This window comes from Dermacentor albipictus, chromosome 8, assembly GCF_038994185.2.
Source record: "Dermacentor albipictus isolate Rhodes 1998 colony chromosome 8, USDA_Dalb.pri_finalv2, whole genome shotgun sequence".
NCBI classification, from domain to species: domain Eukaryota; kingdom Metazoa; phylum Arthropoda; class Arachnida; order Ixodida; family Ixodidae; genus Dermacentor; species Dermacentor albipictus.
Window position 1 is genome coordinate 16,839,380 of NC_091828.1, and position 23,538 is coordinate 16,862,917.

General features: G+C 47.1%; 2 long non-coding RNA genes across 6 annotated transcripts; one reads left to right on the top strand and one right to left on the bottom strand.

The window, feature by feature from the left end:
* Positions 1-975: 975 nt before the first annotated feature.
* LOC139048631 (uncharacterized) lies at positions 976-9,711 on the top strand. Of its 5 annotated transcripts, none has more exons than XR_011507841.1 (3): positions 976-1,028; positions 1,167-2,591; positions 9,599-9,711. It is a non-coding gene; the product is annotated as an uncharacterized lncRNA (long non-coding RNA). The 5 variants fall into 5 exon arrangements; XR_011507838.1 differs by having other exon boundaries at positions 980-2,164; positions 2,296-2,591; XR_011507839.1 differs by adding an exon at positions 3,133-6,530 and having other exon boundaries at positions 980-2,591; positions 9,599-9,699.
* LOC139048632 (uncharacterized) lies at positions 2,679-22,086 on the bottom strand. Its single transcript, XR_011507842.1, has 3 exons — positions 21,838-22,086; positions 18,817-18,849; positions 2,679-2,854 (listed from the first exon to the last, which is right to left on the bottom strand). It is a non-coding gene; the product is annotated as an uncharacterized lncRNA (long non-coding RNA).
* Between the last annotated feature and the right edge of the window lie 1,452 nt (positions 22,087-23,538).

The following is a 23,538-nucleotide window of genomic DNA, read 5'->3' on the forward strand; positions in this document are numbered from 1 at the left end:
TCGCTTCTAATAAACGCAGAAACGAGTCCTTGCAGCGCATGTGCCCATTAATCGATGCCCACCATAGCCATATCAGGTGCGACTCGAGAGGAGAGTCACCCTGTAGCCGGCGGAGTCGAGGTAGCGCTTCACCTTCTGCCAGTAGCTTTCGATTTTCTGGGTGTGAGCGCCCGTGATTGGGTCTACAAAGTTCATGCTGTGGTTAACAGCCTCCCATTGCAAATTCAGTCTTGCTCCGTTAGCCCCCACCAAGTTCGGGATGAAGTTGTATGGGGCCCATTCATCACTGTGGATGGTGGTTCCCGGTTCAACGTTGGCTGCAATAATGGGGCCTAGCGTCGCCGCGTCTCGTCGGTCGACCTTGAATAGTCGGAGCTCCCCGGTGGTCACGCAGATCATGCCGAATACCCATGGTCCACGATCTGCAATGCCGCCGTAATTTTGGCGGCTCGGCGGAACGTTGTCGCCCGTCATCAGGCGGCCTCGATTGTATTTTCGCTTGCCGCGAAGGAGGCATTCATCAATTTGCACAATCCTCCCGGGGCCACCGAGTGGGGGTCGCGCCAGCAGCTCGTCCCGCACGACCTCACGAGCGTAGTTCCTCCAGTCGGCGATGACATGGTCCGACAGATGAAGCAAGTCGCCGGTCATCTCCTTCATGAGCCACGTGCCTATGTTTTTGCTCACGCAGTACGTGAGTCAAATCACTTGCCGCCTGCAGTAAGCGACGCTCACTTCGCCTTTTGAAAGCCCAGTGCAAAAAGCAGGCGATCGTGCAAAAGCCTAGTGCAGAAACCAGGCTCACATCAATCTGCGGTCGAAAAAGCGATCGCATAACAGCCTAGTGCAGAAACCAGGCGCACACCAATCTGCGCTCGGAAAAGCGCGCGCAAGCACGTAGCGAGCCGCGCCAATCCAATCCAGAAGCCAAAAAAGAGGGGGGAAGTAATGTGTGACACTAAGTTCAGAACTACCGGTTCGGAGTGCACGAAGCGGTGGATCGCTTATTTTTCGGGCTTTTGCTTCTCGTAAGTATACTTCGTCTTTGCGTTTGATGTGCATCTACTACGCGTAGCTAATCTTTCGACTGCATGATGCCATATATAGGTGTTCTGTGATGATACTTTATAGCCAGGTTCCTCACGAGCTTTTGTGATGCATTGCAGGGACCGCCACACCGGCCAGCCAGTGCTACAGTGTCCTAATGCAGAGAACGTATATTACACGGAACTGCGCTCCTTCAGAGTTATTTAGAGTCTTTGTCAGAAGCACGTAACAGTAACATTACTTGGTTACGGTGCTGCTACATGGCAGAATATTTGAATGGCAGATGTCCCGAGTGCGGCATGTAAGTACGTACGTACGCGCGCTTGTTTAGCCTAAATAAGAGTTTCTATTGTTCCCCAATGGAAATGCACATTCCTGATGCACGGTTCAGATCTGCCGGCTAAGGGCGGTAGTGAATAAAGTCACCAAATTGCGGCCTCGTTGCGGTCTCGCATTGCGGCCTCATTGCACGGTCGGGAAAAATTGCTTTAGAACCAAAATTTCGCTGCGCTGTCAGTAGCCATTCACTGATAAGCTTTCTCCGCAGCGTAATGCTCAGTGCAGGTGTGATGGGGGTTATGTGTGCGGTCGGTATGTGACCGATATTCCTGAACGCAGTGTCATTCAGCGATGTGCACAGCTGTGGCTGATTGTCGAATGTGGGCTGTGACAGGAGTGATGGGGACCATGCTCCTGCCTCGGCCAAGGTTGCAGCGATTTCAGAGCTGCAGGGAGCGCCCAGGCAGAACCTAATCTCGGCCCTATGCTGCAGCTCCAGCTTCTTGAGACGGGCACGTGGTAGTGCCACGAGTGGGAGGACGTACCGCAGGCGTGAGGTGGCTACTGCATGGTACAGCCGCAGAGCCCACCTAGTGGTGCAGCTCTGTCCTCGGGCAACAAGCTGGGAGACTGCCTTGTGGACCCGGAGGACCTGGACGTGCAGGGTCTTGACAGCAGGCAGCCAGGTCAGCCGGTGATGAACGTGTAGTCCCGGGTACGTCACTGCCGGGCTTCAAGGTCGCCTTCCAGTTGCAGCTGTGCAGCGGGCGGTTGCTCTTGGGTGGAGCAGCATGGCCTCTGTCTTCCTTGCCGAGATGGCAAGGCCAATGCAGCTCAGGTAAGCAGCGGCGGTGTCGAGGGCTCTTTGCAGAGCCGAGCGCGCACTGCTGTGGCTGTGTGGTGGATTTCGCACACATAGGGCGATGTGGTCCGCGTTGATGGAGGTATTCACGTGGTTGTGGGGGTCAGTCTGCAGGACAGCAGGCAGTCGGGCCAGGTTGAACAGGAAAGGGCTCACCACTGATCCTTGTGGGACGCCCTCTACCAAATAGGTCCAGGGCCTGCTGAACGACTGGATAGGGCAGGCCGTCAAAGGCCCCCTTCATGCCGATAAGCACCAGGAGCACGGCCTCACCGCAGGCCTTGGCCTCTTCCAGCGTGGAGACCACGTCCACGATGGAGTCCGCACTGCATCAGCTCCGCCGGAAGCCTATCTGCTCATCGGCCAGAAAGCAATGGCCTCCATCAGCTTGCAAGCAGCAGAGGTGAGTGAGACTGGCCGATAGGAGCTCACGTTTTTCAGCCGGCCTTCAGGATGGGGGCCACGTAGGCTGTGCGCCATGACTCCGGCACCTGCCCTGAGTGCCAGATGTTTAAGCAGTCAAGCAGGTGCAGCTGCTCGCTGGCGGCCAGGTTGCGAAGCATTTGGGTTCCTGGTGCACTGGGCTCCTGGTGCACTGCGATGCTTGGAGCTCGTGCAGCGTCAGCGGGTCCTGGTAGATAGCCATAACCTGGCTCGATGGCCACCCTGGGTGGTGAGAGAGAAGGGAAGACGGAAAGGCAGGGAGGTTAACCAGGCTGAGTCCAGTTTGCTACCCTACACGTGGGGAGGGGAATGGGGAGTGAAAGAGGAAGAGAGAGAACTTAAGTGTAGGATGTCTATAGTCGGGCACTCAAGTCTGTTGCCCTCAGGTAGCGAAAAAGCGCTCAGACTGCTTTCTGGGCCAATGAACTGTGAGGCCAGGCTCCCAAGACTGGATGACAGGCCATTTACAGAAGCGAAGACCCTGTGTGGTGGTTGTGCAGGCAGCTAGGCAGGCTGACGGAAGGCTGCCCTACCTTCAGGATGGCTGCAGTGCGTGGTTCAGCCAGCGCAAACTGGTTGGCGAGGAGCTCCGCAAGGGCCTCTTCGCTGATGCTCAGCGTGATGGCCACGGCGAGGACAGGTTGTAGGCTTCCTCTCCTGCTGGTGAGGGATTTGAGCAGTCTCCAAGCCAGGGGTCCCCTGGACCTGCCCTCGATGGCAGAGGCTCCTCCTGCGCCGGGCTTGGCGTCTGCAGCGGGCATCTGCACGTCTGTACTCGGTCCAGTGCTCTGCCTTGCCCGTCCGGATTGCTCCACGCTCCATACGGCGCCTGGAGGCACGAATGTTGAGCAGGTGGAGGTCCGGAGCGGGGGTATCTGGTTGGGTAGAGCACTGAACGGTGGCAGCCTGAGCACAATCCACGATGGCGCTCAGGAAGTCACGGCCATCTTCCAACTTGCTGCAGTGCTTCCGGAACAGGGACCAGTCTGTGACGTAAGTTCTTGACCTAGGCCTTCTCCCAGACCTGGGGCTGATCACAATAGGGAAGTGGTCAGACCCCCATTTGTCCGAACTTGTGGCCCAGGAGTAGGAGCACTGCTCAGTGTTGAGGGAGAGGTCAATGGCTGTGCGAGCTCTGCGGTAGACGTAGGTGGGCTCCCTGGTGTTCCAAGGTCAGCAGGCCAGCTCAGCTGATGGCATCTGTGAGGCCTTTGCCTCAGCGGGTGCAGCTGCTGCTTCCCCAATCCGTGTGGTGTGCGTTGAAGTCACTGCACAGGACTGCATGCCCACCAAGGCGAACAGCCAGCTGGATGAGGCTGGAGGGATCCCACGGCTTTCCTGGACGGATGCAGATGCTCGCCACAGCCGTGTCCTGGCTGCCAAGGCGTACCACAACGGCGCATTACTCCAAGGGGCCACCGGCGATGTCAGCAACAGGTAGAACAGCACGCGCCAGGGTGCTGCGGACATAGATTGCCGTGCGTGGCTTTCCTGGCTTATGGACTCCATCTAGGCAGGGTGCCGCAGTGCAACTGCATGTGGCACAGGTGGTGGCACCCGTGTAGTCGGGAAGCCGTAGGTTCTCGGCCACGGCATATGTCTCCAGCAGTGCGAGTACCGTATAGTGCGGAATATAGGTTGAGGTTTTTTCCCAAAAATATTACTAAAAGTTCACCCCTTGACTTACATACCGGCCCTTGGCACAGCATGAATAGTCGTCTGGCAGCATGTAGGAGCGCAGACCTTTCGGCATCCACATTGTTATCGCCCCCTTGGTGACCGACGCGGCCCAACTCGCAGGCGCTGCGCGGTTCTTTATTCTGACGAAGTTCTTTATTCTATGGCGCAGTGCACCCGGAGCTCAAAGACAGGGTGGCGGATTTTGTCCGCGAGCATCGTGCCAGATCATTGCCAGTCACAGCAGAACTCATCTGCATCAAAGCTATTGAGATCGCCCGAGAATCCGGACTGCCCAAGGAACAATTCAAGGGCTCCATTTATTGGGTTCGTCGCTTCATGCAACGCAAGGGATTCGCACTTCGACAGCGCAAATCAATCTGGCAGAAGCAGCCAGAGGCATACGAGGACAAGTTGGTCGAATTCCAGCGCTATGTTATCCGTCTCCGGCAGCAGCATGGCTACATGTTGGTACAGATCGGCAACGCTGATGAAATGCCGGTGTGGTTCGACATGCCGTCGCTCACCAGTGTGCGAACGCGGCACAAAAGAAGTCGAGCTTCTTTCTACGGGGAACGAGCATTCACGGTGATGCTCGCGTGTACTGCAGATGGCAGAAAGCTGCCCCCATACATAATATTCAAGAGGAAGACGCTGCCGAAAGAGGCTTTCCCACGGGATGTCGTTCGCGTGAATGAAAAGGGCTATATGGACGAGGCCCTCATGCTCAATTGGATTAAGACCGTCTGGAATCGGCAACCAGGGGCACTCTTGCGGTTTCCGAGCATGCTCGTCTTGGATGCCTTTCGCGGGCACTTGACCGCAGGATTGAAGCTGGCACTCCGCGACGGGAGGACGGAACTCGCCGTCATTCCGGGAGGCATGACGTCAACACTTCAGCCACTGGACGTCGTGCTCAACAAGCCTGTTAAAGACCGTGTCCGTGAACAATATAATCAGTGGATGGCCGGCGACAACCTGATGACCCCAACCGGCCAGCTGCGCAGGCCGCCTCTCGTCACTGTGGCCACGTGGGTGTCGCAGGTTGTGCTCGCTGCCCGACGATATGGTGGTGTGGGCATTCAAGAAGTGTTGCATAAGCAAGAAGTGTTGCAAAATTTTTTGCATAAGCCAGGAACGCACACAGGAGTCCAAAGAACTTTGTCACCAGGAGAAAAAGTTACAGCACAGTGGGTCGAGTTGTAACGAAACTTGCGAGCGTCCTGGGAGACGTCTGTGTTAAGCGGGGCGAGGCGTCTGCACTCTGCGAGGCGAGACACAAACTGTTCCAAGAAAGGAACTGATGGGGGTACAGGAGTCGAAAGGAATGATACATCAAGAATGAAACTTGGTGAACAGCCATAGATGAAGAAAAAACGTTAAATCCAGTGGTACGTTGCGTAGCCATGTTATAGGCGAATGTCATGAACGACAGGATTGCATCCCCGTTCGTGTGGCCAGGGTAGATGTACAGTCGCATGCAATATGACTTGCAACACTCTTGTTCGTTGTTGAAGGGGCTCCACGGCTGCGCAGCAGCTCTGACATTCGAAATAGCAGTTTAATAGACACCACTAATTGAAGCTGTGTTTCGGTCTGGAACTTACCATGTGTCTGCACAGCCGCACAGCCTTGGAACCCCTTCGACCACGGGTACCGGTGTTGCAATTCATATTGCACGTGACTGTACATCGCAATCATCAAGCTGTTGGTCTGCAGATGGTAACTGGAAGTCGTCTTGCGAATTGTGTTAGAGGTGCACAGAACTTCGGTAAGGATAGAAGAGAGGAAGACTGCTGCAGTCACTGAGGAGAACGCGCAGAGCGCTGCGGTGTAAGATAATATTGTGTAGAAAGAAATCGGCGACTTCAGCAGCAGTCCAGGATGGTAGAGATGCTGTCTCCGCATAGCGTGTTGGATGGTCTATGGCCGTTGCAATCCAACGATTTCCATGTGAGGTCATGGGAAGAGGACCGTACAAGTCTATTCCAACTACTTCAAAAGGCGAAGCGGGACAAGGCAGAGGTTGTAAAGAGCCAGAAGGAGCTGTTGGGTTTGCTTTGACAATGAACGCAGGGTGCAACATACTTCGCAACGGCTGAAGATGGGCCAGGCCAGGAGCAGCAACTTCATATTCTGTTGCAAGTCTTGTGGTAGCCTAGAGGACCAGTCGTCGCATGATCGTGAAAGGCTTCAAGCACCTCACATTGCAGAGAACATGGTATGACCGGGACCCATTTGTTGCCATCGATGTGATAAATGTTGCGATGTAAAACCCCATTGTGCAGCTTGAATTGATTAAGTTGTCGACGAAGTCAGGCGTTTGGAGGTGACGAAGAATCTTCCATGCGTTGGAGAATAGTTCAGCAGTGTGGGTCGATGCATTAGTGGGACACAAGGACAGATGGGCTGTTGTGTCTTAGCCATTCGAGGGCTACAATGGGTAAAGCCGATGAAGAGGACTCAGGACGTACACAATCACGGAGAGGTTATGGTGAATCGTCATGATTCGGCAGAGGGTAGCAAGAGAGAGCATTGGTGTCTTGATGCTTCTTTGCAGCCCTGTAGGTGACATTGAAATCGTACTCCTGTAGGTGAAGCACACAGCAACCCAGGTGACCTGATAAATTCTTTAGCGATGAAAGCCAGCACAGTGTGTTATGGTCGGTAACGACTGTGAAATGGCGGCCATGTAGACATGGGTGAAATTTTTGCACAGCCCAACAGCAAAGCACTCCTGCTTGGTTATGGTGTAGTAATTTTCTGCACTGGTTAGTGCACGACTAGCCTAAGCAATTACTCGTTCGCGGAATGTGTTGTTGCATTGTAGTAGAATGGCACCGAGACTGACTGCTAGCGTCGGTGTGAAAGATGGTGGGCGCGGTTGGATCAAAGTGGCGCAGTACTGGGTCTGACGTCAGGGCATGTTGCAAAAGCAGGAAAGCATGTTCACATTCGTCGGACGAAACAAAGGGTGCATTACTGGGGAGGAGTTGATGGAGCGGGGACGTAAGTGTAGCGAAGTTGCATATGAAGTGCCGGAAGAAGCAAGTCCAAGAAAACTGTGCATGTCTTTTTGACGCAGTGGACACAAAATTCGAGGATGGCAGTAAGCTTCTCGGGGTCCGGACGAATACCTTCTTTGCAGACTATGTGCCCCAGAACTTTGATGGCCTTGCTGGCCAAACTGCATTTGTGTGTGTGTGTGTGTGTGTGTGTGTGTGTGTGTGTGTGTGTGTGTGTGTGTGTGTGTGTGTGTGTGTGTGTGTGTGTGTGTGTGCGTGTGTTGAGCTGCAAACCAGCATTTGCAAGACAGGCAAGGACTTCATCAAGATGTTGCAAATGTTGTGAGAACATGGTTGAAAACACAATGTCGTCGAGATAGCACAGACAGGTTTTCCATTTCAAGCCACACAAGACTTATCGATCATGCGTTCGAATGTGGCAGGCACATTGCAGAGTCCGAAAGGCATCGCACTGAACTCGTAGAGCCCATCAGGGGTAGCAAATGTCGTTTTTGCTTTGTCGGATTTGGACATCGGTATTTGCCAGTAGCCTGGTCTAAAGTCAAGGCTAGAAAAATACTCAGCACCGTGGAGTGAATCTAGTGCATCATCCATCCGTGACACGGGGTGAACATCTTTGCGCACGATTTTGTTCAGCGCACGGTAACAGACGCAAGAACACACTGAGCTGTCTTCGTGACAATTGCAACGACATGAGTGTCAACAGCTCAAGTGACAGTTGATCCACGAGGCAACAGTTGGGGTTCGATTTGGTTTATTGCAGTAAGCAATGCAGACCCCTCAGAGAAGCGAATAAGGCCAGGGGTAATCAGAATTGCTCGAGATAGGGTATGGTCATAGGGTAGAATGAATACGCCGCCATCCACAATGTTACAGGAGTTGACACCTATAACCTTTTCTCTAGGTGGCCAAAGAACGTAATCGGAAGAGGTGACAAGACGAATGCATTCTTCGTGGTTAGGAAGAGAATTGCCAGTGGCATCATCCAGTTGTGTGAGGCGCTGACGACAAGAGATAGAAGCAAACGCCAAAGATAAGAAGTCCCACCCCAAGATGAGTTCATGGGTCACTCACGAAATACCGCAAAAACAATGTGGTGAAGAATTTAGTCTATGGACACACGAACAGGACACGGTGCAATTGGACGAATAATAACCTTGGCCGCTGCACAAAGAGAAAGGCCGGAGTAAGGCAATTCTTGTGTTTTATAGAGTCCCAAACAGTCACATGGCAATAATTGCCAAGCGTCTTGTAACATGGAGCCACCTCAGAATTGCGCCAAACAAAGATGATGGATGCAGCCAGTCTTGCCAGATAACTACATTTTGACTATTCTGTATTGTTTGCATTTTTTGTGTAAAAGGAATTGTCGCAGAGAGTTTTATCTTCAGTGGCCTTCAGTTGACGTCATCTGCTACAACTAGCACATAAGTTAACTCCATAGCACCACTAGGATGGAGACATTGTGTCGTGGGGTGCTTCCTTAAAAGTGGACAAGAAGATCCTAAAGGAAAAGTGTGAGATGGTCACAGTAATAACCAAGGCATTTGGCATGGGAATGACCCAGCTATGAAAGTATTATCAGATGTGCACAAGCATATAATACTAAATGGTGCCTTGCACGAGTCCCAAGTGTCAAATGTAATGAGTATTGTGCATTGAAAGGGCCAAAAATGTTTTGTACATGCAAGGGAACACTATGGGCATTTTATAACAGTTGCTTAGATGTACTACATTAACAGGAACCAAACGAACTCCCTTAGACATAAGCATGCAGCAAATTCAAGGACTAGATGAAGCTTCAAAGAAGTAACTGCATTTCATGTAGGATAGGTGTGAATGACCTTTGTGCACGAGATCAGTGACAAAAACACTAAATGAATGCAGTACAGTGTCTGTATCATATCTTGTGCAGACCAAACTAGCCTGGAGTTTCAGCGTTCCTTGTCAGTTCATTTAAATAGGCACTACATTGTTCAAAGTGCAATATTGTTCTACAAAACATAATATGCAAGATGTAGCATGCTAACCCTCGTGGCTCAACAACTACTGAACCGAAACCTGAATGAGCAGTGAAGCTTCCTTGTAATTTTCATCGTAACCATACTTTCGCTCTTGAAAGTGAACCTCTTTAGTGAATTTGCTTGTGTATTAATTTTTCTTTAGGCAAGTATTTTTTATACATGTTAATGTCTCAATCCTGCTTTTTCTTTCCGGGGCTAAAACAAAATGCCTCTTATTTCACTTTGATCTTTTGACCTAGGAAGCCATCATCTGGTGCTGTGTACAGCAAGCACATGCTTCGGGCAAGGAGGGAGCCAGCACCATATCTACATCAGCAAGAACCTCGGTGCTCAAAATAAACATTTTCTGTGCAAATACCTGTCTTTTTATACTTCCAGCATGAATTAATAAGTTTCTTTTGCCTTCACATGCAGGAAGGTTTATAGGAATAAATAGTGACTGTTGAATGCCCAGGAAAAGCCTTGAAGCCATTATACTTGTACAGTGATAAAGTACATGTGTACTTGAACTTAATAGTACAGAAACGAAAAGCAAAGTAATAGGCAAAATGCTCGGGGCAGCAGTCGTATAAATGGTAGATGAACACAGCTAATTGTGCTGTCCAGTTTCATTCAGTTTGACCAAATGTTGCAAGATTTGCCTTCAATATGAATCATTCAGTTTAGCCAGCTAAAGTCGAACTCGTACAAACTTTGGAATGTCTGCTGGGAATTTTAGCATAAATGGTATGTGTGCATCCTTCAGCAGCACCACAAGCCCAGTAAGGTTTTTGTGTTACTGTCCCCCCTCCCTTGGGGTTATTGCAGTGTCTACTTCAAGTGCTTGAGGGTATAATGGAAAATGACTCCATTCTCCAATGAGAAGGCTATATAAATATGCAGGACAAGAGCTTGTAGGCCTGGTTATAAGCATGAATTAGATATGTATAGACCAAAGGCAATATGAATACAATATGTTAAATTGCATCCATATGTGGGAACTGCCCACATCAAAGGAAAGAAAGTGCAATACTTGCAACCTACCAACATAAACATCAGTCTAGGGAAGGATTCTGTAAGGATCCACTAAGTGGACTGTTTCAGCACACACTGATTAGGTAGAGCTATAATCTGGTAGAGCAAGTGGCAATCATCACCATGGGCTCTCGTGCTCTATTCATTCAGCGTGTACTGGAATGGACAGTCCACTTAGTCAACACTTACAGACTAGCCCCCTAGGGCTGTGGAAGCACGCAGTATATTAAGCTTAAGTCTGGAGTGCTACCTTCTGCTTATGTGGCAAGTCCTCCTGTTTACCTGTTCCTTTCAACTGAGAGCTGAGCACTGCCTAGGTTAAGTCAGAAAAAGCAACCAGCGTCCATAGAATTCAAACTATTACTATTTGCCCTATATAAGGGGACAGTGAAGCCTAAAATGACACTTGACTTGGGCCATATTTTTCGCGATATGCCCGAGAATATTGGGATTTCCCATCAATATAACCCTTCCTACATCACATAGTGAACAACCTGAAAACTTAACACTGTTGCGCAGAGCGATGAAGGGTCAGGATTTGAGCGAGAAAACAACACATGACACCTGAGCGCAAACTATGAACTGGTTTATTTTTCTGCAAGTGAAGCGTACATAAAGCCTACACGCATGCACAGGAGTCCTCTTCCCGGTCTACCTACACCCTCTATTGTCAGTGATTATGCTAATCTCTTTATTGCTGAGTGAAATAGACGGCGGGCTGACACATGAGCCCTGTGGGTCCACCTTGAGGTTGTATGCTTCCACGACTTGTCTTTTCCTTTGGTTCCTACTTTTCAGCAGAATCATTGCCTTGTGATAATCACCAGTTGATAGTTTGTGCTCAGGTGTCTATTGTTTTCTCGCTCAAGTCCTGTCCCTTCGTCACTCCGCACAACAGTGTTAAGTATGTTGAACCAACTAGCACACTGCACAATTTTCCTGATCTTGAAAACAATTGTAAACTAAAGTCCGTGAGAAACAAAGTGTTCTGTCATGACATACAGATTTATGCATGATCACTTGGCTATATAAAAATACAATTTTAGCCAATGTTAACAAAGAGCTTCACTTCTGGTGTTCACTTAAATAATGTCTGTGATGCATTGTGACAGTACGAGGTCCTGGAGATCGTACTGTGGAGATATGTCAACATTGAGCCTATTCCTGTTTAATGTATGGATAGATGCCTTCACGAAGAGTTGGAGAAACTGCACAATACAATGTTTTATATCACATGTAATAATTATGGTGTGATAAAGTGTACACGCTGAGCTTAATGTTTTAGAAAAGCTCAAGAAAAGGCTCCAGAATAGGTATGATGGATAGGCAACCTTTTATTTGGCTCTCTTCATAGTGAAATCTAGACGCATCACCTCAGCCACACTTAGTAAAATCTGTGGGCTCGTACTGCCCATGCCTTTACTGCACAAGTTGCCTTGGTGCTCCCAGTCTTGACAGGTAACACTTAAGCACACTCTCATGCACGTGTTTGTTCCAAAGCTACAGCTGCTAACTAAAGTAACTCCCACATGCGATTCTGTAACTCTAGACCTAACTGCAAAAACGCATGCAGTACTACGAGTTTGGCATGGAGTCCACATGACATGTGCACAACTTCAAATTTCGTATAGGCAACAGATAACTGGTAACCTGTTAGAGTAACAAAATGGATGCCAAGGAAAATTCACCCAAAGCCTTAGGCAGGAAAATGAGGTGTTGTGATGAGATAAATAGCAATCACATTTGATCGACTGACTAAAAGCTGGCAGGGGTATTGCATTTGACATGACTGAAATGACCTGCAGCATGGCATGGTAACTGTGGCAGCCTTTACAATGCCGCGCACTCTGAATTACACTTATGTGCATCCATATGCTGCAGCGACCAACTGTTTTTATTCAAGAAAGCCAGGTTTGTGGTTCAGCACACATCATACGCTGGCAAACTCACTGATGAGTCAACTCCCTGAGATCATCCCATGAGTCTGAGTGAGCCCAGCTGAGCAGTATTTTGGCGAGTTTGAGCCCGAGTGAGCTCGGCTGAGTAGTATATTCTTATGAGTTCAAGTGAGCAGCTAATTATAATTTTGGCGAGTCTAAATAGTGAGTTCCGATTATTTTGCCAACATATATATGGTCCGTGTACTTTCGAAATTCAGCTACGACACTTGCGCATAGGTTGGAAATTAAGCTTCTCGCCAAGTGACTACTGCATAAATGATCATAGAGCTAGCGAAGAACGATACGCCTTAATGATGCAGCGTGCCGCGCGGGATCCATGTGTGCAGCGTGCCAGTGGATGGGTGCGTGTTTGGGAAATTAGGGGGTTTCGACCCATCCACAGATAATTTACATAATACCTTTCTCCATAGTGTATTATTGCGATAGCAATTTTTGGACACCCTAAGCGAATTTTCGCCATCGCCCTGATGTTTGGTTTAAAGTCCAAATGTGACAAAAATTATAGTGCTCCGTTGCATCCCTTATGCTGGGGTTAATTGCGAATGAAAGGGTGCGATTGTGAGCCGAGAAGGATGGCAGCTTTATGCGCGCTGTCCACGTCCCGTGATCAAGTGCGCGCTAGGGTCAGAGAGCGCGCGACGTCTCTTGCCTGGCCGTGCCCGTGCATATGGCTGTCCGCGCGCAGCAGAGTGCATATACACGGCCCGCGCGTGCCACATTTTTTAAAAGTAATTTGCGGCCGGTGTAAAGGCGGCAAGCCGACGTGGCTGCAGCTGGTTTCACGAGTGTCAATTGGAAGTAGCGATATCTAAGTTTCGGGCGAAACTTAGAGAACAGTGACTTCCTTAGAGGGGCCAAAATTTTGGGGCGCATGAGCGGCACGTATAGTAGAATGCAATGTTCCATTGTAAAAAAAAAAATTGATGTAACAAAATAGAGTGCTGAGTGTTACGTCTTTGTTACATCAAGGTTCAACAAAAATTAAGCGCTGGAAATCAGCGCTGGACGCACATGCAACTCCTTACTCCACACTGAAAACATTTGAGAAAACATTTTTTTTAAATGCTTTGTACATTTGTATAAATCCCTACCTGCGGATATTCCTCTGGTTTAGCCTAATTATGTGCTGCCTACTTAACTTACTGACGCAGCATACGTATCATTGCGAAATTTATAATTTTTTGCTTTTAGAAAAAGCATCGAGTTATTGAATTTTGCGAACAGAAAAAAAATTGCAACTTCCAATATAGCGCGCTTCCTAGGCTATTAAATAGCTACAATGTTCAAGGAACGTACTGTTTCCATGAGTGGTTTACTCATGCAGTAAGATGTACTGCTCCTATACACCTTGTAATAAAAAGCATATGCATCGACACATAGCAGCTGATATTCTTGCTTATTTTCTCATCACAGAGGTAGATGGGGCACATGAACCAATATGCTCACACAAATCAACGTGACCAACTACTGCGGAGACATGGCAACGAATTCTTTGTTTACCTTGTACACCACAAGTGCGAGGTTTGCGCATTAACTTGACTTCATGAAACCCTACTTATACTACAGGCTTTACGGCAATGCTTGCATGCAGTGCGGTGAAGCGCTCGACGAAACTGCACATATTATATGATTTGTTTGATATTAACTCGAGATGCAAACGTTTGTGCAGGCAGGCAAGCAATGTTTCCATTCACGCAGCGCACCAAAATAGCGAGGTGTATGCATTGATCTGGTTTCATGACATCGTACTTTTGCCACTAGCTTTACGGCAGTGCTTGTGTATAGTGCTGCGAAGCACGCCGGAATTGCACGTTATTATACGGTGTGCTTGAAATCCACTCGAGATGCAAACGTTTGTGCAGGCAGGAAACGAATGATTTAATCCACGTAGCACAACACGAGAGCGCGCTCTATGCAGTACTTTGATTGAATAAAACTCTATTTCTGCCACAGGCTTCACAGCAATGCTTGTGTAGAGGGCTGTGAAGCTCGACGCAGCTGTAACAGCATCCCACAGTACACCCGATTTTTACCGAGTTTGTTTTAAAGGGCCCCTCACAGGCTATATAACAAATTTTGGTTATACACTGAAAGTTGTTACGTGCCCTCTAAGAAGTGTTCTACCGCAAGCATTTTTCAAATTGGTTCATTAACAGCAGATAGAGAATGATTGAAGTGCCGCGAACGCATGATTTCAGGAGGCGAGCGTCGCCGCCTATATAAACACTCTCTCGACATTCCCCGTTTCGCCTGTGTAAGCAAATTTCCTTCACTGCGTTCTCCCATACCGGAGCCGAGGGGTCGCGGCGGGTATACCCTGCCGTCTTCTTTTTTTCACCGTCACCGGCACACTTCCGGTGACGGTGTCGCGCGAGCTGTTGCGCTTGTCTCGTTTCCTGTAGCGGACGATAGTGCGCGCTCTACACGAGAACACGTAATTAGCGGTATAAGTCAGTGCCCCAGCACTGAGGCAAACGCGAGAGGATAAAAGAGCATTCATGATCGCAATGCTGGAACACATGTAGACAATGACGTATAGTTTCGTTCTCTGCGCGCGTGCAAACGTCGGGAAAAGGAGACGAAACGGAAATTCATCTCTCTTGCTACAGTGCGAAGTAAAACAAAAGCACCCAGACATTCGGGTTGTATTTTTCATTATTTCTCTAAACTTTAATTAGTTCACTGCAGCAACAGATTCAACAAATAACTGATGCTGCCTTGAATCTAAGTCACGTGTCACTCTGAGTGCCATCACAGCACAGCCTGTGCTCCTATGCAGCAGCAAAGTTACGGGCATTCATCTGCTTGCTGCTGCGATAACATTATGACACTTTAACTCAGAGGTACGATTTTTGTTGTGTGAGATTATAGATAGCCAGTAGACTACTTGTCTGATGTTAAATGCTATGACCCACTGGCAATCCACGATGCACTCAACGAAAACGTTTTTATGCTGTGTGTGGCGTGACTCACCAGTGACCCACACGCAAGAATTCTTGCTCTTGTGTTGCCATCTGAGGTTTGAAATTGCAACTAATATATATTTTTATTGCATTGGACATGGGGTGGCATGTTTGTTTCGGAGAGTGGAGTGGCGGCGCATTTCTCAGTTGGGTTTCTTGCAAACTTTCGCAGCAGTCTTTGAAATACGTCCCATTGGAATAAGTACCTGCATTTTTCTTGCTACTCCCAAACTTTTCAGCGTGTCTAATAGATAGATCCTCATGCCCCTTACGGATGAAAAAAAAAAGCACAATGCAGAGGAAACAAATAAACTTAGTTTTGGGCCAGAAGAATGCACCAGCAACTTCGCGATCACCAGCGGATGAGTCAAGTGCTTCAGTGTCAGATGTTCAGCAGTGGACAGTGAAATCAGTGACAAAGATAGTGTTTACGAACCATCACAGACCTCAGCCAGCATGTCAAATGGAGAGTCAGACCTGACTGATGATTCTGAGGTGAATGATTCAGGATACAATGCTCTCATTTCTCTCAGCCCATCTCTAGAGAAATGGACACCGGCAACAACCACTTCGCCTAGTGTGACACCACACGTACTCTAGGCCGCCCACTATCATTCAGTTGCCATCTAGCCGTTATGCCCCATCTTTATGTTCACTGTTTATTACGGATGACATTTGGCAAATGATGGTCAATGAAACAAACAGGTTCACACAAGTGTTGAAGTCAACTACTCCTAAATCTAAATCACGCTTGAAAAATTGGACGGAAACCAATGCCAAAGAAATTAAAGCATTTATTCGAATACTGATTTGTATTGGTCTCCTCCGTCTTCCTACTCCCAAATCTAAATCAAAGTTGAAAAATTGGATGGAAACCAATCTCCAACAAACGGAAGCATTTGTTGGAATACCAATTTGTATTAATCTCGTCCATCTTCCTATCCGAGTCACTACTGGGCAAAAAGTAACCTGTATGGTGTTGAACTCATTCATCAAAATATGAGCCGTGACCGCCTTCTCCCTACTTTTGAGGTTCCGGCATTTTGCGGACAATTAACTGATTGCAGAGTTGCAGGATCATGTCTTTAAGATCCATCCTCTGGTAGAGAAATTGAACCAAAATTTTTGCCACTGTGCTTGAGCCAGGAAAGGAGGTTGTGATAGATGAAACAATAGTGCCATGGTGTGGCAGACTTTCGTTCTTACAGAGTCAGGCTGTTCAAGGCATGTACCAAAGACGGTTACAGGCTAAAGGTTGATGTATATGCCGGAAAGTGTGACTGAACAATTGGCATCGGACATGCCGAAGATGTATGCTTGAAACTCCTGCAAAATTACAAGGAAGTTGTGTGCCCGCTGTCCGTAGACAACTTCTACATGAGCTTGCCGCTCACTTTTCGCCTTCTAAAGGAAGACACTTTCATTCGTGGCACAGTTCGCTCAGTGAGGAAAGGGCTGCCAAAAGATCTCACTGAAGTAAAGGTTGCAAATGGCAGTGTTACCGAACTTCAGTCCAAAAATGGAGTGAAGGCACTGAAGTGGATGGACAAGAGGCCTGTTCTGATACTCACATCTGTCGCCAAATATGAAGCAACTTTGGTGGACAGTGGGAAGAAAACAAGGGACGGTGCACCAATCATGAAACATCAGGCCGGTCTCGATTACAATGCAGCAAAAAAGGGCGTCGACTATAGTGACCAAATGACGTTATACCACAGCTGCCTTAGAAAAGGACTCAAGTGGTACAGAAAGGTAGCTGTTGAGTTGCTTGTTGGATGTGTCATCATAAATGAGTAGAACATTCGTGGCATGCTTGAAGGAAACTCTACGCCAATTATAAAATTTCAAGATGAACTGGCTCATTCACTGTTCGGCCCTCGTCAAGACAACATCGAAGAAACTCGTGGGAGAAGTGTCCACATGCTAAGAAAAACTGGCACATCGGCACACGACACTCAGTGGCTCTGCACTGGCTGCTATGCGGCCAACAGTACCAGCAGTAGCCCAAACACTATGGAGAGAGTGAGAAAAGTGACCACTTTCTGTGAATAACGCCCCGGCAAGCCATTCATCTGTTTGTTGTGCTTTAATTCTAAGCACAAGTAACCTGAGAAGCAAGCTAGCTTCAACTGTAAAATGAGTAGGATGAAAACTTCAAGACATGGCTAATGTTCATACTAAATTTTAGCCTTTCTCTAACTAATAAATATTTCTAACACAGGAACTGACTTCTTGTCTTTTTTAATGGCAAGCACTTTGTAGTTCAACATAGGTTTCTAGCATCTTGAATCCATTGAGGGGCTACAGAATGTATTAAAGAAAGCTAAAAATGCATAATGTTGTGCTGAATGTGATCAAGACACATGTACAAGAAACTATAGTCATTAGTTCGATGAGGACAGTAATGTGCTTTAGCAAGTTAGAACTTTGTTACCAACTTGCCCACATTCACATCTTAACAGATTTAACAATGTTTCCACTACGTGGAGAACCTTGATCTACAGTGCTTTTATCATACTGAAGAAGGTTGGTGTTCCTATTATAACACGTGTACTTAAGAAGCTCAATCTCTCAGGATTTCATGTTGTTTTACTTGACATAAGCTTACGAGGCTTACAGATTACGTGCTCATATCTCAACGTAAACACTTACTTCCTTTTCAATGATTTTCATTTCTGTAAAAGTACAGTAAATTTCGTCAGACGAGAAGTGCAAATGTGTTTTTTATTCTTTCATACTTGGTGCTTGCTATTATACAACTTACTTATATCAACTTGCTTGTTTAGAAAACTCATAAAAAACACTCCCCCCACCTTCTTCTTTTACTTTCCATTGACTCTGACTTTCATTATGCTAATAAACTTCAGAAGAGCTTGCTCTCAGGCTAGTTTGTACACACTGCTAAGAATGAAAAAATGGAGAGAAAACGGGACAAGAAAGAAAGGCCTACAGAATGCTGATTTGCGCGCGGCAATCTATATCAAGGACGGGGTGCTGGACCAGGGAAGCTAAGAAGCCGCCACAACAAACTATGGGAGCTAGGTGAATGGCTTCGATGTCCACACAGAAACATAAATATAGGAATGTTATAGAATTCTGTGTCATTCAACAACCCCGTGAATGTTGAAAAGTGGGACAGTGATCAGCTGCAAAGAGTTTCAGAGAGCTCCAGGGAGTGGGGAGGATGATACAGTAAGGGGGCTAGGGTGGTGACACGCATTAAGGGCATCAAGAATGAAGTGAAAAATTATGGAACACAGGGGGATTGTCTCATCACTGCTCGATCGCTCAACACCAGATAGCTGTGGCCAGTTGCCTTAGCTGAGATTCACCTACCCTGTCATAGCATGTGCTGTGCTTGCTGCTTTGCAGTCTTTAGAATAGGCAGGTGTCAGGGAAGCATGCCCATAATGCCTGCAATTAAGTAATAGGCGACTTGCAAAATAGTGCCCGCTCTCTTCCATACACAGCCATGGCTGAACCACTCACTAGCAAATCTGGTAAGAAAATAACGCTGACCTTCACTGCTACTTGGGCTGCAACAAGTCTGGGCTGCAAACAAGAAGACACAAGACAGAGCGCTGTCATGTTTTTAGCACAGTTCACTTTCCTAAGTAATGTACCAACAAGGTCATAATATACATTATATAAATACATCAATTTGTAAACAAAATGTTATTTTTAATATAGTCATTTTTAAAAACAGCACAAGGATGATAGCATAATTTTAGGTGTAGTCTTAGCAATGAAAAACTTTTGTCAGAAGTTAAGCAAAGTTTTGGCAACGTAAAAATGTGCATCCTCATTGCTAAAGCATTCCTGTCCGGGGAGTGCTAGGAGTTTGTCTTGGTGTGATGTAAAACCCTCCACACATTTATATAGTGCTAGAGAGAGAGGTGATGGGGGAGTGGTAGTGGCCAGTGGAGAATCCTTCCCTGAAATGAATTTCTGGCTACGTCACTGAATGTCTGCAATGCCTTGTAATAGCAATAGGTCTTGGATGGAAACACTATAGATGATACCAGTGAACCTATTGAGCCTATTCCTGTTTAGTGAGGTGATGTATGTTTTCCCAAAGAATTATAGAAACTGTACAATGGAATGTTTTGTACCACCTGTAATAATCATGCTGTAAGAAAACAGAAAGGCTGAGCTTAGATGTTGTAGGAAATCTCTTAAGAGGCTCAAGGATCGGTAAAGATGACTAACTTCTGTATTCTCCACTCAACCCTCCACCTGGATTCAAATGCACAGCAGCCCCACTCCTTGACACAGGCGGTTGTTTAGCTTTAATTAAACTTCATGTCAATTACTGTGAAACACAGCGTCGTCTTCAGTCAAGGGGTGGCACTGCGCTCATCTCAGTGGAATGAAGCTTCCAGTCATAGATGGTTTCAGAATACAGGGTAAGTGACCTCACATTTTACTCTCTTCGTTGTGAAATCTAGACACCAAAGCCTCGGTTTGAACAAGTAGTGCTTTAAGCGCTCTCTCATGCATATGTTTGCTTTAAGGCAGAGTCAGCTTACTATTTCCTGCTTCTGCCACATGCAAATGACACAAAAATATCTCAATAAAATGATTGTGATTTAAGTGGTACACACTCTCTGCAATGTGATTAAATGTTTGTAATAAAAGACGCACTACTCACGTGCTGGTCAGCATCTGCAGCATTATGTTCACCAAGATAGCTTTTTTGTCTCAATATATTCAATATTGTTGCAAATTTAAGAGGTTTTGCAGCTAACATGTATCTGTCAACTTGTGTCTCGAGAACATACAGCTTTAGTTGAGAGGAGCGCTATATTGCATGAGACAAGGGAGCATTTTTAGACTGCTTGTTTTATTTATGTGTGAAAAACAATTGTGAAGGTTTTAATAGCAAAGTAATACAGTAGGTGTTGGCAACGCGAACAAGCCATGCAAAGTGTATGCATTAGAAATGAACTATCCAGATGAGGACCCCCCACCCCACTGATATATGTCAATGCTATAATATCAAATGCTGTGACATTTAACACATATGGTGACTAAAAAAAAGGATAACTAAAGCAAGAGCAGCATTAATAAAACAATATCAACTGCAAAATTTATACAATTTTTCTCAAAACTTTTATCTTCGCATAAACTGTGGCATCACACACTGTGGGCACTTTTGCTAACAACCTTCACATTTCACTAGTGCTAATTCTAGCTTCCCTTTAGCTTCTAGCTTGATTCTAGCTTCCAGCTCAACTGCAATGTTTTGAACATCAGGGCATGTGCAAGTGAATATTAGTTTGTGATGGCCATGTGGATCTGTTTCTCTGCCTGAATAATAGGGAGAGGAGGGCAATATAATTGCCTTGAGAACTATTAAGCAGAAGCAGCATGGTGGATGAGGAGCAGTGGCCGGAATAAAACATTTCAGGAGTTCAATGTAGTAAGGATACAGGAGTCATATGATTAACTTCGCAAGAATATGAGGCCATTATAACACTAAGGGAAACAGACTGGCCCATCACACTGAATTTTCAAATATCCTAACTGGTCTAGAACACCTTGCACAGCTGCTGTAATTAGGAAAAAAAAAATGTAGCATTGTCTTAAAAAGACAGCTTTTTTGTTTGTTTACTCTGCTATGCCACTGTACACATTATTACTATTACTTTTTTTTCTTTTGGAACAGAAAGTCACCATATGCCTGGAGGTTTTAGATCACCTTCTTGGTGTGCTCCCAATATATGAACAGTTCGAAAACATTAACATTGTTGCTTGGTTTATTGCCCAAGTAGAGCGGCACGTAACGACTGACTACGGAACCAGGCGTGTGAATATGCACACCCTGTATCCAATCAACCCCTATATCAATCAATTTTGTACAATTAGACCTCCATATATTGAACTTTAATGTAACAAACCGTTTTACTTTGGAGAACTTATTTGGTGTGCATATAGAAATCTTCAATTTATTGAATTCTGTTTATCTGCAATTTCAATTTACGGAAACTATAAATTCTTCTAAAATTTAAATGAGGATATGTGTTGCATTTGAACTGTAAATTCTATGGACGTACAAGCGCTTTCCGGGAGTAAAGCTTCACGATTTCCTTCCAAAGTTTATTCGACTTAAGGACAAAATTCTGCAGCAAAGTTATAAACGACCACAGGTGACAAGCAGCTGAATGCGAGGTATCTGGTACAGACCCACGGGGGAAAACTTAAAAACCACAATAGCACACATTCAGGCGAGTATGTAAACAGGCGAACTAAGCAGGGAACAAAAACAACACAGCACTGCTTTCATAGGTCCCGAATGATCAGAGTTTCGTCAGAGTTGGTGCAAGCACGCATCCGCAGATAAAACGGGCTCCCACCGTGCATTGACCAATACTTCGAGAGCTGACGCCTACACAATAACCGGGGTAGGTTACAGCACTTGTTTCTGCTCTGATCGTATAGTGTTCGAATGATGTCGCGACAACGCAAGTACTTGCAATAGGGGCGACGACCTTCCATAACTCCAGAACATCACAAAAGACCGTTTGCACATGTACTAACCAGCCAAACAAACTAACCACGGCAGCGAAGACCACTTAAATCGAACATACAACGCAGAAACACCTCGTAAAGGTTTCACCATAGAGAAAGGTTACACCTTGTTGCACAGACGCTCACAAGAAATTCAAGAAATGTCCAAAGCGCACTACCGCCGCCTTTTAAAAATCCAACGGGAGCCAAGCCAAATCAGTAATAAGTTGGCTATTTGGGTGAACGCAACGTACCCGTTGCGTTCACCGGGTACGCCCAACGCCGGCCCTTAATTTAACAGCATACGTTTAGCCTGATCAGTTGGGGAGGCTTGTCGAGCTGCAAAAACAGGAATCCACCGCCGCCCCGGCGGGACCCTCTTTCTTAAGATGCGAGGTGCGTTTGCTTGGAGAGAGAGAGAGAGAGATAGCACTTTATTTACACCCGTCAGAGAGTGGGCTTCTTCGATTTTCCGCTTCTGGCTACCCGCGGGCTGCCAGAGCCAGCCAGAGCGTCTTCGTTTTTCTCGCGTTGCTCCGCCCACCGCGCTACGCACTTCCGCCGGGCGTTCGTTTTGCTCGCGCTGGACGGTTCTGGCTACCCGCGGGCTGCCAGAACCTGCCAGGACGATTTTGGTCTGGCTGCTCTCTGGAAGTTCTCTGGCTAGCAGACGACTAAAAGAGGCGATGGGCGCTCGCCGCCATCTTTACGGGGACTTCACGGATTGCAACGCGGGCGCTTGAGGACTTAAATTTACCTCGCTCAGCCAAGTGTATACGGTCATCTCCGGATTTCCTTACTTCTGGCGTTATCTTTTTAGGTGCTAACGCTCCGTTCCGCATCGCGAAGCGGTGTGATACGAGCCGTGGTGAACCGTTTGAAGCTTTTGTGTGTGTGTCCCCTGATTGCTTCTTCGCGGCGGTGAACAGCGCGCCGTGCTCTCATGCGTGCATGTTATATGCATCGTGTTCCATGCAAATTGTTGACGCTCATTCACACATCGCGGTACATCTTGGTTTCGTCTTTCTCTGGTGGCGTTCCTTTTCACATATTTCGCGTATGTATATCTCTCCTTTCTCTGCAGTTAGCGAAGGCTTTGCAGTTAGCCCGTGTTCGCTCCGTCTCTCCGTCGTATGATTAGGTGGCAGCTCGAAACCGATATGTGTTCGAACTGCAGGCCGTTGATCTAAGAATACACTGATTGCACTCGGTACATTTAGACACACGTACATTGGCTTATTGCTCTCATGATTGCGACCAATGTTGTTTTTCGTGTGAAACGTTTCGCTGGTCACAGGCGACGTGCATTTTCACGCGCCAGCCGCGTCCCCAGGTCCTTAAATGCGAAGCACCATCAGCCACAACAAACATTCTGAAATCGAAGCCCAAACAGGTCGGCGCGAAATTTTATGCGTATGAGACGTACCCGTTAACCTGCTTTTTCATGTCTTGTGATGACAGAACGCCAACTCATCATTGTCGCCGGTGGTCGACGTGATCGCTGCGAGCAGGGATCCTCCAGCTATCGCTTTCGAGTATACAATCACGATTTCGCGTCTTGTCATGCGCCTCGTCGGAGGCCATCTGTTGCGCTGCGCAAGGCGAGGTTGGCCGAGTACGCGTCCTGCGCCCAGTCGCGCGAAAGTGATCGTATTCCTGAATACAACTATATATTTTCAAGCTGGCAACGCACAAATGGGCCGACTACGCCAAGCGCGCGTCGGCCTCGAC